Below are 17,836 nucleotides of genomic sequence, written 5' to 3'. Positions count from 1 at the left end.
CCATTGCCTGAGAGTGAGCACTTGTGCGGGCAGTGGGATGGGGATGCAGCTTGATCCATGGGGCCCCTGTGGCCAGCACTCAAGGCCAAGGGGTCCTGATCCAGCAGCCTCCCAAACCAGCCAGTTTTGTGGGAGAGAAGTGCATCTCCAGCCTTATTTCCCAATTTTATTTCATAGAATAACTGAATGATTTGAGTAGGAAGGGATATTAAATGGGATTTTGTTTCAGTGCTGCTGCCATGGGCAGGGAAACCTTCCAGTAGCCCAGGTTGCTACAAGCCCCATTCAGCCTGCCCTTGAACCCTTCCAGGGATGGGGCAGCCACAGTCTCTCTGGGCAGCCTGTCCCAGGTTAAAGTCACAATTTAATGTGGAAAAGAAAAACCACAAGAGATCAAGAATCTCAGGCTTCTGTTGATGGAAAACACCAACACCACCTATACTATGGAAGAAAATAACCGTGTTCTCAGACCTCCAGAATCACCCATTCAGGTGGAAGTTCAGGTCAGTTGAAAAATTCCCTTGGATGAGTTTGTGCACATCCCAGGGTTGGGAAGAGATTCGTGACCATTTGGGGTCATCCGCGACACTCGTGTGCAAGGGTGAGTCATGGCAGCCCCCGCAGGCCCCACTGCCCCGACGGGCACAAGCAGCACATTGTCGGGCCACTGTCACTCCAGAGGCACTAGACAGCCCCGGCACGGCACCACCAACGCCGGGCAACAAAGGGACAGTGTTCAGGGCCACAGCCAGGGAAGGGGCTCGGCCTGCAAACCACGGCACTCCCTCGGCTGCAAAGAGCCCACAGCGGCTCGGGAGAGGGGCCTGGTGCCAGTGTGCTGCAGCAGCCGTGCACAGAAGTAGGTGTATTTTCATAAACCAGGGCTCCAGGGCCAGAGTTCTGCTCCAAGTGCTTTTTAGTTTAGGAAAACCGTTCTGATATGGAGTCAGATCCAGCCCTTTGTCTGGCAGAACTGCCAGAGGAGTCATTCAAACCCAGCTGGATGAGTTCTTATGTGCCCTACTCTAGGTGGTCTTGCTCTGGCAGGAGAGCTGCCCTGGATGAGTGTTCAAGGTCCCTTCCAATCTTTAAGATTCTGTGATTAGATACAAAACAAAGGATAGGATTTGGTCTTCGATGGTAATTATCTTTTTTGGGGGGTTTTTGTCTTTCTTGGGCCCAAGCCTCTGCCTATCACATCTGTGAATGCCAACGCAGTATAAACTTCCCAGGTTACTGGTTTCATATCCCAGCAGTGTAAAAAGGAAAGGCACTCCAGTCCATGGCCACTGTTAGCAAGAGTCAACAGAAACCAGACACAAGTCTTTGTACACACTTTGGAAGGTCCTTCCCAGCATGGTTAAAGCAGTGAAAAGCTGGTTATTACTGTATCCTGTAACTCCTAACATTTCACAACACATCTCTTTTCTCAGGATGAGCATCGTTACATTGAGATTATTAAGATTACGTTTTAATTAAAACTACTCTGGCAACAAAATGAAAATACATGAGGATAATTACAAAGAAACAAATCCCCTGAATCTTTCTCTCTAGAATATCAGTGAAAAACAGAATCACTTTTATTCTCTGAGTTACAGCACTTTCCTGCTGCATGCTAACTCACCTGGTGTGGAAGACAGTCAAAAAAAAAGAGTAAAATCCAAACTAAAATATTTTAAAGGGGCTTTTATTTCCTTCCCAGGTTACTAGAAAATATTGATAGAACAAATTTTGGGCTTAAGACCTGCTGCTTTCCCATGTAGATTACTAAACCTATTTAAAAACCCCAACGATTTGCAGAAATGCAGCTGTGTCCTAAACCATCTCCACCTCATGCTACAGCAGGAAAACACATTTCTCTGTTTGAAATCAGTGCTCAGCCCATCTGCAAGGGCTGTAGCTGCTGTTCTGCTGCCCATTGGCACCCCATACCTACACCGAATGCTGACACTTGTGTGGTCCCAGAACCTGGGAACACAGGAGAGGAAGAAAATCAGAAACAGAGAGTAGCCAGAAATAACAACGAGGTGGGAGAAAAGGGAAGATGAGATAAATTACTGGCTAAAGTAATACAGATTTATAAAAACTGATCATGAGATTAGATTATGACACTTTGGGGTCTTTCACGAGGGTTGTGAAAGATGATACAGGAACTATGAGGACAGCAAAGTTGTTTGTGGAAAGAAGCGTGTCAGAAAACATCTACTGAAAGGGATTCTTGCTATCAAAGGTGAGATTACAGCAAACACTCCACACTTGTGCAACTTAAATTTACAAAGCCAGCAACACATTGAAGACTTTGTGCTTACAAAAAACAGTGACTTATTAATGTGTCAATGCATTGGTTTAGCTATTTTCAAAACTTTTCTTGGAGAGGGGAGTTCAGACCACAGACAGCAGAGCTGCTGTGGGGAGCTGACCAGCATCTGCGCCTGCCAGAGTGGTCCCAAGAGAAGAGAAGGGCTAAAGTCAGGGCTTCCACAATTTATTCCGCCTTCTGCCACCTAAAAATCAAATACCTAAAATTTCTAAACACTCCAATTATTTCCAAACGTGGTCTAGAACCCATAATTCTCCACCTCACGTGAAGGTATGAGTAGAAATCCTTTTTTTGAAGATCAGATCATTACAGTTCATGGGAGATTAAATCCCCTCTAGAATTTTTAATCTGTCTGGCTATCGAGAGCACAAAATAATTAATAGCAAGGAATAAAACCACTTTAAAAAGAATCCCAGGCCTTGCCTTCCGAGCTTCCTGCATACAAATACATATGTTGACGTTTTCACTCATGTTAGCGTTCCCCCTTCCCTGCTGAGCAGTGCAGAGGCAGTGATGCTCAGGTCCTGTGCTCCTGCAAGGGTGCAGACAGCGTCCCAGCCAAGCGCTGCCAGAGCCTCCATGTCTGCAGGGTTTGCAGGCTGGTGACAGGCATGAGACTGCTCCTAGACGGGGATTTGTCACAATATTATAGTGTGGCATCCGATCTGTACGGCTGTTTTGGAAGAGCTTGTTTGCACAGCTGTTTGTTGAGAGTTGCGTTCTCCTCGTGTTGCCTCGTCTCTCGTTCTGAACCAAAGCCTCCTGCCAAAGCCAGTGCCCACGTGACACGAGCTGCGATGTAATTTGGTTGCGATTCGAATGTAACTTTCTTAGTGGAACCGGTCCAAACGCTGAGAGCGGTGCTAAGAAGAAACAGTAGACAAAACCTGCCTCCAACAAATTAACAGCCCCCTTCCCAGTACGCATTGAAGTTCACACCAGTCAGACTGTATGGATTAGCAACCAAGTGAAGGGGCCTACTTAGAAATGGACACACATGTTGTAGCACAATCTGGCACAAGCATTTGATGCAAAGTGAGCTTTCAGAATAGCATGGAAGAGTGTTTTTTTCTCCTCCTGCTGCTCCTGTCTCTGCCCATTGGCAGTTTTGACATGCATCATAATTTTGCAGTCTGCTCGGGATGTTGGAAGCTGGTCAGGGAGTGCTCAGCCATCCTAAATCGGTCCCTGGGATTTGTGCTGCAGCGAGCAAGCGCAGGAACCTCAAGGCTTGGCACCGCTGCTGAGACACTGCTCACACACCAAAGTCAGGCGCAGCCCCGGGGGAGAGCAGCGGGACAAATGAGCCGCCGGAGACCTCCTCCAGCTGTGCCACACATTCACGGGGACAAAGCCAGCCTTCCCTCTGCCTCGCAGCTTCCTTTGTGCCCGGGTTGCTTTAGGCAATAAAGCATCCAGCCGGCTGGGCACCCCGGGGACACGGCAGAGCCTCACTTGGAGAGCAGGGAGCGCACATGGAGCATATTAACATCAAACCCTTGCCAACAGCCTGGTTCAGGATCACCATTTAGCATGGGAAGAGAGACAACATCAGCCTCGCAGCTGGTCAGAGCTGGAACCACACCCTGGCACCTCCTCCATTAAAGTACATGAGCAAACACAACAGGTTACAAAGGAGTGAGATTTGCAGCTCACATACTGCAAATACATTCCACCTGTAGCCAATATATAGAAGAAAACGCCACAGAGGAGGGAAAAGACCTCTTATGGAAGGAATTCACCTCCAAAAAAAATCTCATTGCAGGCTTCTCTGAAAGGACCAGGCAGCCCTCACACAGGGACCGAGAGATTCTGCCCCTGCCCACTCCTCTTGTCCTTCCCTGATGCCTTATAAGACAAGAGCCTTGATGCAGTAATCCAGCTCAAGGAGAGGGCATGGCAGCGTCCACAGTCCCTGCACCTGCCAGGGAGAGCATCCCTGATGTCCTCAGGGTAGTCTGCATGTTAGAGAGATGAAGACAAAGTCCAATGATAATGATGCCCCATCACAGTGCTTTCTGCTCTGGAGAGCTCCCACTCGCTCTCCACAGAAGGAAGAGCGTGAGGTCCGAGGGACTTACAGCCCTTTAAAGTAAATAAATCCTCAAAAACCTAACAGCTTCCAATGTGACTACATTCTCTGATAAAGCATTAAATGAAACACGCCATTCCCAGTACAAATAATTGCCTTTGTTTTCATCACTTTGTCTAGAGCATCGCAGGAGGCTGTAGAACAGTGTGAGTTTTTCTGATCCATAATCAGACAGTTCATAAAAATCCTAATGGCAATGAAGGTTTTGCTATTTGGAGTGGTCAAATTTCCATTTTCAAACACATCACATTTTAAAACCCAGGTTGGCATTTTGGTTTGCTGAGAGTTTTAGGATAATAGCAAATTACACAGAAAATCTACCAATTCTTTGTCAAGTGAACTATGCAAAAAGGAACCATTAGTTCATAGTTCACCTGCAAGACGGGAAGACATCCTGAATAATAATTTTTAGAGACTCTGAAGGGCATGTATTCGCAAATAACGCTCACAGCTACGGAGCCAAGACTTGTCCCTGCTGCCTAGAAACCCACTGTGCCTGGATTTCACTAAAGGCACACTTAAATTATTTACCTTACTGAAAGGATAGGGGAATCTAACTGTCCTGTATGAGACTGGAATATGCTACGCAACATCCATCCTTTACAAGATTGGCTTATGCCATACAAGACCAGGAATGGAGAGCTCCAAGGTTGCTCAGCATCCCTTCTCTGTCCCAGGGGTGAGCACCCTGAGGCTCCTCCAACCATGGCTGAAGCAATCCCAGCCCACCTGAGGAACAAGTGCTTCTCCCACCCACTCATCCTGCAAACTCTGTAAACAAGCTGTTTGCAACTCTTCCCAAAACACAGTTTTAGCATGTATTTCCTCACATATTTACCCACTGTTCCATGCTTTGTCTAGGACCGCATTTAAAAAACACCCCACGACGCTCAAAGATGACACGGAACACTCTTTTATCCTATGCAAAAGTTAAACTGTGTAGCACAGAGGAGACTCCCAAACCAGAGCTTAGGGCCCTGTTATTTAGGAAATGAAAACTCCACCTAGAGCAGACTATGAAGGAAAGGTATCAAAGACTGGTTAACTACATTAATCTACTTTCCTTCCCCCCCACTAAATAACAGTGCCCCGAGGCACAAGCCATACAGAAAACTGTCTGTGGCTCGTGCTTTGAAGCGAGCATGGAAAGGGAATCGCACTGGGAATTTGCTGCATTTGTTACAGCACTGGGACATGCTCATCTGTAAACACATTTAGTGTGGCTTTTGGGATCTTGAGTGATCTTAAATGTGATGTTTGTAATAAGCTTGGGCTGAGGGTACTCCTGTAACGCAGAGGCTGGAAGTGCTAGTAACACTTTCCTGGGAGTTTGTTGTAAAACACCAGAACTGTTCCACTGACATATCAGGGAGAGGAGTAGGAATTTGTGTGGTTCTCCTGTTTGCTTGCTTTTAATTCTGAGGAAGACAACCCATGATTTGCAGTGATCACAGATCTCATTCAAGTGCAGCAGGTTTATGTAGAGTGATTGCCAGAGATTCCAGCCCTAACCAGCAGCATCCAGCAGCCCTGGCCAGGGGGTCCTTGGACCACAGGGATGCTGTGGTAGCAAACGGTGCCAAGCACAGGACAGCACTAACAAAGTCCTTCGCAGAGGCTGGCAAAACACTACCATAAACTCAGAAATTAAAGCTGCAGAATTGCAAACCAAATGTAAGCAGCAGAAAGAATTTAGCTGTGTGTTTTTCCAGCCCCTCTCCCATTAAACCGTACAGCTCATGATATTCCTTAATGGTAAAAATCAGACACCAAAGCTTCCAACATCACCAGGTTCATGGTGAGGCTCCAAATGCCAGTTCTGAAGATCTTTGTATCTTTTTAACTAAAGTTACAGCATCTATTTACAGGGATGCTTCCCCCTGTAGTCTGGTCCAGGGGGAAAAAGGCAAGTACAGAGTGGGTCAGCAACTTGCTCTGGAAGCAGATAGCTTACTGTAATAAACAAGCACCTTTTCCAGTTTTACATCCAACTCTTGGACAACAATTTCCCTGGACAATTTCATTTTTCCCCTTAACTTTAACAGCATCCATCAGAGTCAGAAAGTCCCAGGCAACCCCAGACCTGGAGACTTTATCCCAAGAGACAACCCAAGAGGTCCCAAAGGAGCATGCAATAAATGTAAGTAAAAAAAGCATCCAGGAATTATTACTTTAAAGGAAACCATCCATTCAACTGGGGCTAACACACAGGATAGAAAACACAACATGCAAGGCTCTCTAAAGCCCATTTTGCCACTAAAAACAAGTGCTCAGACAATCTCAGGCTTTACCAAAGTAGTTCCATATTTCCTCATCTTGATACTCGGTTCAATGTTTTAGTAACCAACACAAATGATTCCTAACAGATCAAGAAACAGAGGCATATCACAGCATTTCCCCAGGACAGCCCCATCCCTAAGGCCAGATCACTCCCCACAGGCTCCATCCATACCTCAGTCATCTTGGGCAGTCTTAAGAGGAACAGAAAGTGAAACCAAAGAGAAACAAAAGTGACGCTGATTTACTTTCCATCAGAGCCAAGTAAAATGCGAGGTAACAGCAGCCTCAGTGATTCCCAAAAACACACCTCAACACAAACATTCTATTTTATACACATTTCCTGATTGTTGCTTGAGTAACTACAGAACTTGCAAGCACTCCATCACAAAATAACAGCTTTTTTCCCCACTTTCACTCATCCAGAGCTTACCTAAACATTCTTGTCCCCAGGACTCCACAGAAGCACATTATTTTCCATCCCACAAGAGGTCTTCTGCTCTCGTCCCACCAGCTAATGAAGGAAATTGTCCATGACCCTCCTCCTCCCACACAGGTGGTCACATCAAGACAACAAGGAGCTTGATTGCTGTTACCACCATCTGCAGAAACATGTGGTTAGCTTTAGTTGGGTTCAGCTGAGGCACCAGCAGTATCTCCAAGAGTAATGTGAGTGAGCTGCCTGAAAACAAGCCTGTTAGGAATCAGTCTTTGGAAAAAGAAGACTATGTAAAAGCCCTTAAAAGCCTCCCAAACTGTGACCCACGTCAGGAGTCACCAAGAAATCAATATGACTTTGCACATAGAGGGTTGATACTCAGTTGTTGATCGGTGAGTTTAACAAACAATTTCCAACCCTGTACCTCCTCAAAGTTTTTTGAACGAACACAGTTTAAATACATGTTTGAAATCATGGTGTACATCTTTTGTTTTCGATGGCAGACCCCTAAAAGGTGCAAGTTTCAGAATCATTTTGTTATTTCAATCCCAGAGAACAAATGCTGACTCTTTATAATACCTTGTAACCTCCCTGAAATGGGGACCTGGCTCTGCTGCACTACTCAGGTCAGCCCTACACTGAACTCCAGGTGCCTGAAAGAGGACAGAACCCACTCCATTACTTCTTCTTTAGGGGCCATATTTCTTCTGTAATTCTTCTTGTTTCCCATAAGAAATGGCTATGCTATAAGATGGGGTGACCGATGATTCTGTTTATGACAGGACACAGGAAGGGTCACGGCAGGGAAACATCCCTGAGCTGCCATCACAGCCACTACCAGAGACAACAGCTCAGCCCAAGCCCTCAGATGAAACCACCCTCCTCAGCGTGATGTTCATGCTTTTACCTCCTTCCATGCAGCTGAGCAAACTACATCATTTTGCCCATAAAGGTAGAAATATTCCTTGGAAGCTGAACTCTGAGCAGATGAGGTTCACTAGTATTTTATGCCCCTTTTCCAGCTAGAGCCCAGGACAACTAATCCATCCTGTCTGTGAGTTTTCCTTGGGAATCAGGCAATGGATTTCCCTCCCCACCCATCAAGGGGCTCAGGTTACTTAGAACCTCACTGTAAAAATCCCATGTGTCTCTGTATTTTATGCCAGCAGAGCCTTCTCATTTGTCCCTTCTATTACAGATTCAGCTGCTGTGCACTAAATGAACCCGTTTCCCTGGCAGGTGCTTGCCGGTTTTTAGGCTTTAAATGGTACCATTACTATCATTTATAAGGATAACATCACAATTAAGAATGTATGAATAATTTAGAAATGAGCAAGTAGCATGTAGTTTCACACTCCGCCTGCTGAAGAGGGTTTAAAATGCAGGGTCTTTATTTTATCGCAAAACACCGACTTGTCTTGGCAGAAGGGATGAAAAGTTGCTAATTTCAGGCTTTAGTTCACATCCTTTAATCTTACAAATAAGTGCTTTCAGTGAGTACCTTGTTATCTCCTAAAGCCTCCACAGGGCTGATCCCAGTCTTTGTCTCATCCCCAGATCCATACCTTACCCTAGGTGAGCCAAATGAGACAAAGAGGATGCCACCTGAGAAAATCGTGACTTAATGGAGCTTTTTCTTCTCCAATCCCGCCCTGTGCTGTTGGCAAACATTTCATCTCACCGCCATAAATAACGGTGTATCATTAAGATTCCGTTTGGTTGCTGAGAACAGTGTGATAAACTGTTTGTGAATTGGTAATTCTATTTATTAAAAACAGGGGCATTAATTTTGACACGTGGAATTACACTGCAGACAAACAGATCTTGTGCTTTAATTAAACGCTTCCATCTGACGAGGGTTTTTCTAAATACTAAGCTTTAACACCGGATTCTGCAATTCATGTGCCTCCTCAGATGGGTTTCCCCTCTCCAGGGCTCGGATTGACTCCTTTTTCCAGGGCCTTTACCTGCTTCTCCTTCTTTTTCCCACGTTTTAATGATATTTCCAGGCTGCCACAACGTTTCTTGTTTTCTGATGCCAAAGCAGAGCTGAACACTTAAAAAAAAAAAAGAAAAGAAAATAACAACCATACTGCTTTGAGGTTTCTTTCACATTAAGCTACATTTAATATTCATTTCACATTTTTTTTCTATTAATTAAAAGTAAACCGTGTATTGTATGGTACATTATCCCTCTAACAGCCCCATGTGGAGATCATGAAGTGGAAGACTAATGGTGTAGACTTTAGCATTTAGTTTTAACCAGAATAATTTACATATCTGTGAGAAGAGTCCGAGGCATGTGTAAATAAGCAGAACTCTAAGATATCAAGACCCTTGCTTAGTTTACTATGGACTGGAGAGCCATGGGCTGTGTATTTATTCCATCAGTCAGCTAATTTAATGAGACTTTATACAGCATCCATTTCTGCAGAAGACACAAAACTTATTATTAAGGAGAGGCATGTGGCAGTAAGAAAAATGTGTTTGTTTGCTTTTTTATTCTATTACCCCCAAGTAGCAAAGGTGATTCTATTCACTGTTCATTAAAGTTTACCTTTATAATTTATCAAAGGAGACCGATATCAACAGCTTTATGCTGAGATTTCAAAACTCAAGACTGATTAAAATTTAATGTAAAAGGCCACAGATTTGGGGTGGGTTTGCAAGCAAAACCAGCTTCCCAGCTCAAAGGGAGAGATTTCATTGACGTGCATCTCTGTTCGAAGGCACTGTAAACGGCATTAGAGGCACAGCCCGAGCAGCAAAACGGCCTTTTCACTTCAAAAACCTGTGTGGGTCTTTTAGTACAAGTTTTGAGACGAAGAAAGTTCTGCTGTGACACTGGGAGGGCGGCACCAGCGAAGCTGCCCTGGGCACAGAGCTGGCCCAGTGCAACCCACTGAGCAGATGCCAACAAGCAGGGGAATAACCGGCTCCTGTGATGCCAGCACACTTTCCCCTCAGGAAACAACAGAAACGTAGGAATTACAAAGAATAAATATTTTAAAGCTTTGTGCATTATCACTGGTCTACTTATACTTTGGGAGGGGAAAAAACCCACCACCCCCACACCCCTCAACAACAAAACCCCCGGGAAAACATCAAATTCACAGATTCAGTTAAATCTGAAGAACAGCTTCTACTGTGGGGAAAAGAAAAGCCCAAACTGAATCTTTTACATAAGTATTTCAAAGCTAGACAATGCAGGTGTCTTGTCTTGAAACAGTGCTCTTCTTTCCAACCTGCTTACTAGTTTCGTCTTTCAACACTTACAAAAAAAGGAAGAAGTGTTTCCATTCCAATGATACAACTGAAATTACCCTGTTTCTCTTTTAAGTTTGGTTAGTGAATGCAAAATCAGCCATGCCCATTGCCCTCCTACTCCTTCCACCTTCTGAGATCATACCAGCATCCCTCGAACACTCACTGAGCAAACTGCTCTCCATGTTTCACATGGAAGAACTGTAACACGTCCTATTCCTGATCGTTTAGGAAAGAGTTTTCTTCACTGCAGGTTGAGACCAATAGAGTTTGCACAGCTACAGACACAGATTAGAACAGCATAAAGTCATTTCCATATTTATTTGCTTTTTCTCTTTTTACTGGTAAAGTACTTTGGGAAAATTAATGGAAAACAAGTTAAAGTCAGGGGAAAATGGGAGGGAAAAGCTGCATTTTAGTCACTGAAAGCTCCTATCATATGAAAAGTGGTTCATCTTTCTGAACAGAAATTTCAGAGAAGTTGAAGTTGCACAAACCTCCAAGTACATAAAAAGCAATCTGTGCTTCCCAAGAAAACCAGACAGAAAGCGAAAAGTCCATCTGCACTCAAGTCATGAATCCTCCTTCCCATGGAACCGCTCCTGAGAAGGGGCAGAGCTCATCACACAGAGTCCCCAGGGCACTATGGTTCCCTGAGCGACTGCTGAGCGCTGGGAGATGCCCCTGGCAGCACCCACCTTTGATAGCTCTCACCAAAAAATCATCTTTAATTATAGCAGCTCCACCTCTTCAATCTTTGCAAGCCTTTCAGCAGGCTGGCTTTGTACAGCACTGCCTTCCACACGGCACTCACACAGATTTGTCCAGAAAAGCTTGTTTTCTCAAGGTCTGAGCAACACTTTTAAGTATCGTTAGTCTTATTCTTGGGCAAAAGGAAAGCGAACAGAGGTTGCAAGTCTGTCTCTGCTACGTGATTAGTCCCCTGAATCTCATTAGAATAATAAAAATATGGCCTACTTATGGCTTCAATTAAATGTTTCCTAAGTGAGAAATAATTAAGGATTGCAGAATCTGGTCTATGACTAAACTAGGAAAGCAAATCCTGGTCTCTTTGTTGACACAAGTCTATTTATCAGGCTAGGACTGAGCAAGTGCAGCTGGCAAATGGGGTCCAGCACTGGAACAGGGTACTGTGGGATCCCATCACCTCTTTCACCTCCTGCATTTCTGAATGTAGCCTTAAGACTTTCTCACAGGTACTAACGCGACAGATTGTTGAATGACTAAAGCAGATTCTAAAAAGAAAGACATGCAGAGAAAAGAATGTGTGTTGGAATGTTTACAACAGCTTCAACACAATTACACTTGACTCATTTGGAGCGTTGTGTACAGCAGTAAATTCCTGGCAAGCTAAGAGTTTATGATCCAAACAAGACGGACAACTGGACAGAAAAAAACCTTGGACCACAGGAGATTTGTTTTTTAAAGGAAAGGGCATTCGGATGAAAATGAGAGAGAAATATATCAAGCACTAAGTAGTTTTAAGTACCAGCAGTTAGAATCAAAAGAACAACCTAAGAATCCAGTTGTGGTTGGCTTCTAGTATTTGTCTCTGGGATTTTGGTTTTTGGAGATACCAGGATGCTGGAACACCAGACCCTGTTTCACCATCTATCTGCAAAAGCTTTGTGAGCATGCTTTTTCAGTTTCAGACTTTTAAGCAATTAGTTTGCAGATGTCACTAAATAAATGGCATTCATTCCTTAAGCAGGAACCATACCTGTTAACCATCTCAGCATATTCTAGCTTTAAAGCTGAGCTTGATGTGCACAGCATGCTCAAAAACTGTACTCACAGTTCAAATGAGCTGGATTACAGACCATGACCACTGAGACCCTCGCATGACAAAGCCTTTGTGTAATTAATATGCAGGGTAAAATGCTCCCTGGACGGCTGCTAAAGCGATTTAAATCATGCACATAAAAAATGTAATCACAAATTTAGCATGGTGGACATTGTAGTCACACTGTGCTTGATTGCATAGAAGGTTCCAAGTGTGTTTTAAATGTCCTTTAAGATTGAGATTAGGACTTGTACTTACAAGATGCATATTAATCTAAAACTCAACATTTTTCAGTGTGGGATCACAGTAGGAGAACATTATGGGCAATAGAGGTTCATTCTAATCCCAGTAGGTAATTACACTTTGAAATAATATTCTTTAATTAAATCTTGTTTGCAGTTGATTGATTTAAACACTAAATCTAAAAACCTAAATTTGAGTTTTTATCAATTTTTGATGCTTATTGCACAGAACTTGGGCTTTAATTGGTGTTTCTGAAGTTTTTAAAGCTCTTGTCCACCGTATCCTAGCTGAATTTACTGTAATTACCAACATCATTCTTCTGCACTGCAGACAACTTTCACCAGAAGTCTGATAACTTTAAGCACTTTTAAAGCATAAAGATATTTGCTGTGTAAGACAACAAGTGTTCTACTGAGGTTCTTCCACGAAGCATCCTCCTTACACCACAGAAGCTGTTTTCAAAGCTTTGGAGAAGGGACTCTGTCTTTGGAAAGCCCAGCGTTTGCTGTTCCGTAAGTCCCACTCTGCACACGCAGCCTGTGGCACAGAGAGTGCTGTGGCAAGACAGGGGTTAAAGTTGGGGGGCAATACCCATGCACCTTCAACACAAGGTCTCACCACCTCTGTCACAAACATCTTAGTTCTTCAACTCCAAGCTCTTTCTAGGGCTCCAGTGCATCTCTCACTGGGAACATGGTGCTTTTTGGAGAGGAGGAGGCTCCTGCCACTGGTTTGAACCTTGAGAGAATGCAAAGGTCATTTCTGTACTTCAGTCCTTTGCTTAAGACACCAGGCACACACAGGAAAGGGTACAGGCATCCTATTCTGGTGGGCCATTTAAGAGTTTACAACACACAGCTGAGGGGCTTCAGTGGGCTTTTGTATCACACCGTGCGCTGCTGGGGGAGAAACACCATATTGATAGTGCAATAGCAGCAGGCCCCCCTTTCACTGAGCTGCTGGTGACAGTAAACATAGCTATGGACTAATCAAAACAGCAATGCTCACTAGTGAACCAGAAATGGCAACCTCCCCTGCCCCGGGCAGGCCGTGGGAGCCCAGCGCCTTCCCCCCTGCACCGCCAGCTGCAGGGCATCTCCGCCAGCCCCATGCAGAAGTGCAATCCCAGAACTAGCTCATTTAAGATGTAGCCATTAAGGCTTTGATGGCAGTTAGGAAGTAATATGATTAAATAATTCAATCAGAGAACTGATCTGCACTAGGAGGCAGGCAGCTGGACATCACGACAGTGCCATGACAGCCAGCTCGGGGAAGGCAAGGGGCTGAGCCTGCCCCATAGCCACCCCTCAGCCCACACCAGGGACCCAAATTTCACTTGAGATTGCACCAAGAGCATCCACAATGAGCTGGGACATCTCCCCACGCTGCGGCCGGTGAGGCAGGGCTCTCGGGAAAGGAAAACATCACAGAAGGGAAGGGTCGGTCTTAATCTCCTTCCCACCACGAGGTTTGATGGCTTAAGCTGGGCTCCAGTCCAGCACCACGGATGGACCACACATTTCAGAGCGAAGGAGCAGAAGATGCAGTGCTGGGGGATGTGGTACTGTAAGCAGGGGGAGGCGGAGGAGCAAGTTTGTGCGCATATTGTGGCAAATTACACACATGAAATTTTAAATACGCCTCTACAGGGCTGACCTTTTTCAGTGCGTGAAATCCCACATCCAAAACTTCAGGAATAAGTTGGTTGTGCTGAGAAATGAACTTTAAAATTACACTCTTTTGCCACAGCCTTCCTTCCAGTCCCACCCAGGCTAGGAGAAATGGGCTTGAATTCAAATTTCACTCTGCTACATAATGATATCATGTACATGTCTTACAGTAAATTAAATTCATGATACTATATATTTAATGACGGAAAATTCACATCTCACTACAGCTGCATTTGTCACATCTGAGGGAAAAAACAAACCACGGTATGGAATGTTTTATTAAGATGACTTCACCGTTGTGAGAAATGATTAAGTCACTATAAGAGCAAAGTAAGAGCACAGGACCTCATTCATTGTAACACTAATATTAATCACACAAATAATATAAGTGTCTTACAGTAATCCACATTCCCTTAAAATATATATTACACATCCTGAGGGCAAACAGTAACACGACTGACTTGGAATAAATCCCTCAAGCCATAGTGGCCAGCAGAAAACCATTTATATCCTGACAGATTAATGTATATTTTGTTATGCGTAACAAATGAAAATATTTACAACACTATCAGGGAGAGCTAAAGAAAAATTAAGCCCCACTAATCAATACATTTCAAGCATGAATTTAAATCCTTTCCAAACATTACAAGGTCCTCAGAAAATTAGCATAAAATCAAGCAGCGTGTTCCTGTCCGTTTAGCTGTGGTTACTCGTTGTATCAAGTCTTAAATTTTTTACATAAATTGAGTAACTCTGATGGCAGAAGGTGAAGAAACTCGAGGTGCTTGGAGAATCTGCTAACAGTGAAATGATTAAAAAGTAAGTTCATTCCTTCTAAGTGATAGTCTATGCTGACATTAGAAAAAATAGGGGAAAACAAAACCAAAGAAAAGGGGGGAGGGGATGTAAACGGCAGCATCAAAGGCACTCTCTGGAAGTAGGGAAATCTGCCTGTAACGTGACAACAGAAGGTGTCTTGCTCCCTTGCTCTGCAGTACAGTGCAGTACCTGCACACCATGTCCCCTCATCTCAACCCTTCCCACCCACGTGTGTTGGCTCAGAGGGTAAGGCGAGGCATCCTGAGCCACAAACCATTTGCAAGCACGGATCAGTTAGGAAAAGTACCCCTGACTCTGGGTGCTGCTCTGCTGTGGGCATTGCTTGGGCTGAGCCCCATCGCCACGCTAACCCCGCAGCGATGGCTGCCCCACTGCAGGCAGGTCCAGCCCAGGAACCCTTCAGCCACAGGAAAAACAAGGATGTGCCAAAGCACAGACAAAACAAAGCTTCATTCCCTCAGTAAGCTGGAAGGATCTCCAACACCTTCAAGGCAAGACCCAAACACCAGAGTGTCTAAAAGACAATTTTGAAGGGTTGAGAATGATCTCTCAGTCTTCTGAGCTGGAATCACAATCCACTTGCTCCTCTAGCTCTTCACACTTTGCTCACTGAATCTCTCTCACGCAGCCTTGCCATAAACTCTGTTCTTCACGTGAGGAGTACTACTCCTGGTACCAAAGAGAGGAGACAACATTACTGCTTCTAACATGACTAAAAATTGACTCTTCTTCTACTTAACCTATTCATCCCCATCTCCTCCTCCTATTATTTCCAAGCAATTTTCTAAAATGACTATTATGCAAATGCTACAATAAAAATCTTATTTTCTGCTTCCTTTTCAGAGCCCTGTTCTATTTACCTCCACTCACTCACTCTGATGGACTTCTCAGACAAAAAGGAGAGAATAAATGCGTTCATTATTGACCCAAGCCTGAGGAAACTCAGCATCGGGTCAACTACAGCAACAGAGGTTTACAAAATCCCTTCCCACCCGACTCCCCCACTGCAGTGCCAGCAAGGCTTTCAACGCTCCACTCTCTTGGGCATGCTCAACTTCCTTAACAAGTTCTACCATTCTCACTGAGGCTCCCAAACTGCTGTTGCTTGCTGTCCTGAACCAGTCAAACTGGTGCAAAACACAGGCTTTGTGCTTGTACACTGGAGCTACTTCCAAAGACCAGTTCAACCTCCGAAGAGTGTTGCCCCTCTAAAATGCTGCAAGACAGTTTAAATTGTTTTTCTTGCAATTTTAAAGAATCTTTTTGCCAATATCCAATATGCAAATCCACACAGAAATATCTGCTATTCAAGAATGTCTTCAACATGTTGCAGACGTTGCTTTGTCTATGGAAAATGCAAAAACATCAGACTGAGCAGTCACACTCCAAGTTCTACCTGTACTCCAGCCAAATGATAATTACAACTAATTACTATAGCTTAAGATGCATTAATTAACGTAAATGAATGTATTAGCTGGTTTTAACATGGAGTTTATTTAAACTTCTACTAGGCAAAGGGAGTATTTTTCCTACAGCTCATCATTTTGAAGCATGCAGCATGGACTCGGGTCCTGCCTCTCTGCACTTCTCACTTGCATCAGCTTTTGCATTACAATAAAGACCCGAGGAACAAGTGCAGGAAGGGACCCCTGGAAGGATTTGTGTTGTTGTGCCTGTAAACAGCACGGGCAGCACCAAGCAAGGATAAATTTCTGTGAGAAACTGAGATCTATAAACATGAGACACACAAAGGATGAGCAAAAAAAAAAAAACCAGAGGACAAAGGCTGTAAAGAATTTTTAGTCCTATAAACACTGCATGAACACGTTCCTTTAGAATAGCTTTTTTAATTGTCCAAACTTGCAGCTGCCGTGAGCCCTCTGTTTCAGAAAGATTAAACACAGCAGCAGATGATAACCTGGGCAGAACTACTTAAAAAATGCACAGGATTTATAATTTCAAACGTGCCCCTGAAATTGGCCGCAGGCTGGGGAGGTTGCCTGTTGCCAGCAAGCACCCCATGGGCAAGCTCTACATCTGGCCAGTGCAAGACCTCAAAAATCACAGCTCATATAAGATAGAGCAATGAAGCTTCAAACCCCAGTTCTGCTCACCTTGTACATCTAGGATGAGAAATAAAACCAAACACGTTGCACTCGCCCATACAAAACCTCAAGGCAAATTACTAGTGAGGGCAGCTGTACTCGTGGCTCCCTTCACCAGAAGCTCAGGAAATCACATCACCTATAAGGCTGAAGCCTGCTAGCCTCATGAAGCACTTGCATCAGCTGCTTTCTGGACATCTGAACCAGAAAAGCTGAGCCCATGACTTTGGGTCAGACACAATGAGTTACATAGAGCCAAGCATCTCCCCCAGTGCCATTCTCATCCATGAAGCAAGCTGCAGCACCTTTCTCTAACATTCAGGCAGACAGGTAGCTGAGGTTGGACTTGCAATGCAACCCAGAATGGTGAAGCTCTGGTGAGCTGTTGTCTGAGATCTCCCAAAGTTCCTTTGGTAAGCCCAGTTCTTTACCATGGCTGCGAACACTGTTTATGCCCACAGAGGTAGAGGAGAAAAACCTAAATATAGAAAAAAGGAGTGCAGAAGCACAGACTCATCACTCCCTGCGCTGCCACAGCCCAGAACAGATGGTGTGATGCAGTATAAAATGGTGTGTGGTGCATACACAGAAGCTTCAGAACTTTGCACTGTCCTTCCAACCTCTGCAGAGGGGAAGCCAGGACTAGCATCTACACCAGCTTTGAAACACTTTGCAGAGAGAGTCCTGACCCATTCTGCTCAAACAGGTTCCATCTGTTGGTGATTCCCAGTTGACACAAGCGGACTGGCAATCATTTACAAATGCAGTCCCACTTGGCATAA

Source organism: Colius striatus, chromosome 11 (genome assembly GCF_028858725.1).
Source record: "Colius striatus isolate bColStr4 chromosome 11, bColStr4.1.hap1, whole genome shotgun sequence".
NCBI classification, from domain to species: domain Eukaryota; kingdom Metazoa; phylum Chordata; class Aves; order Coliiformes; family Coliidae; genus Colius; species Colius striatus.
This window is presented reverse-complemented; position numbering follows the sequence as displayed.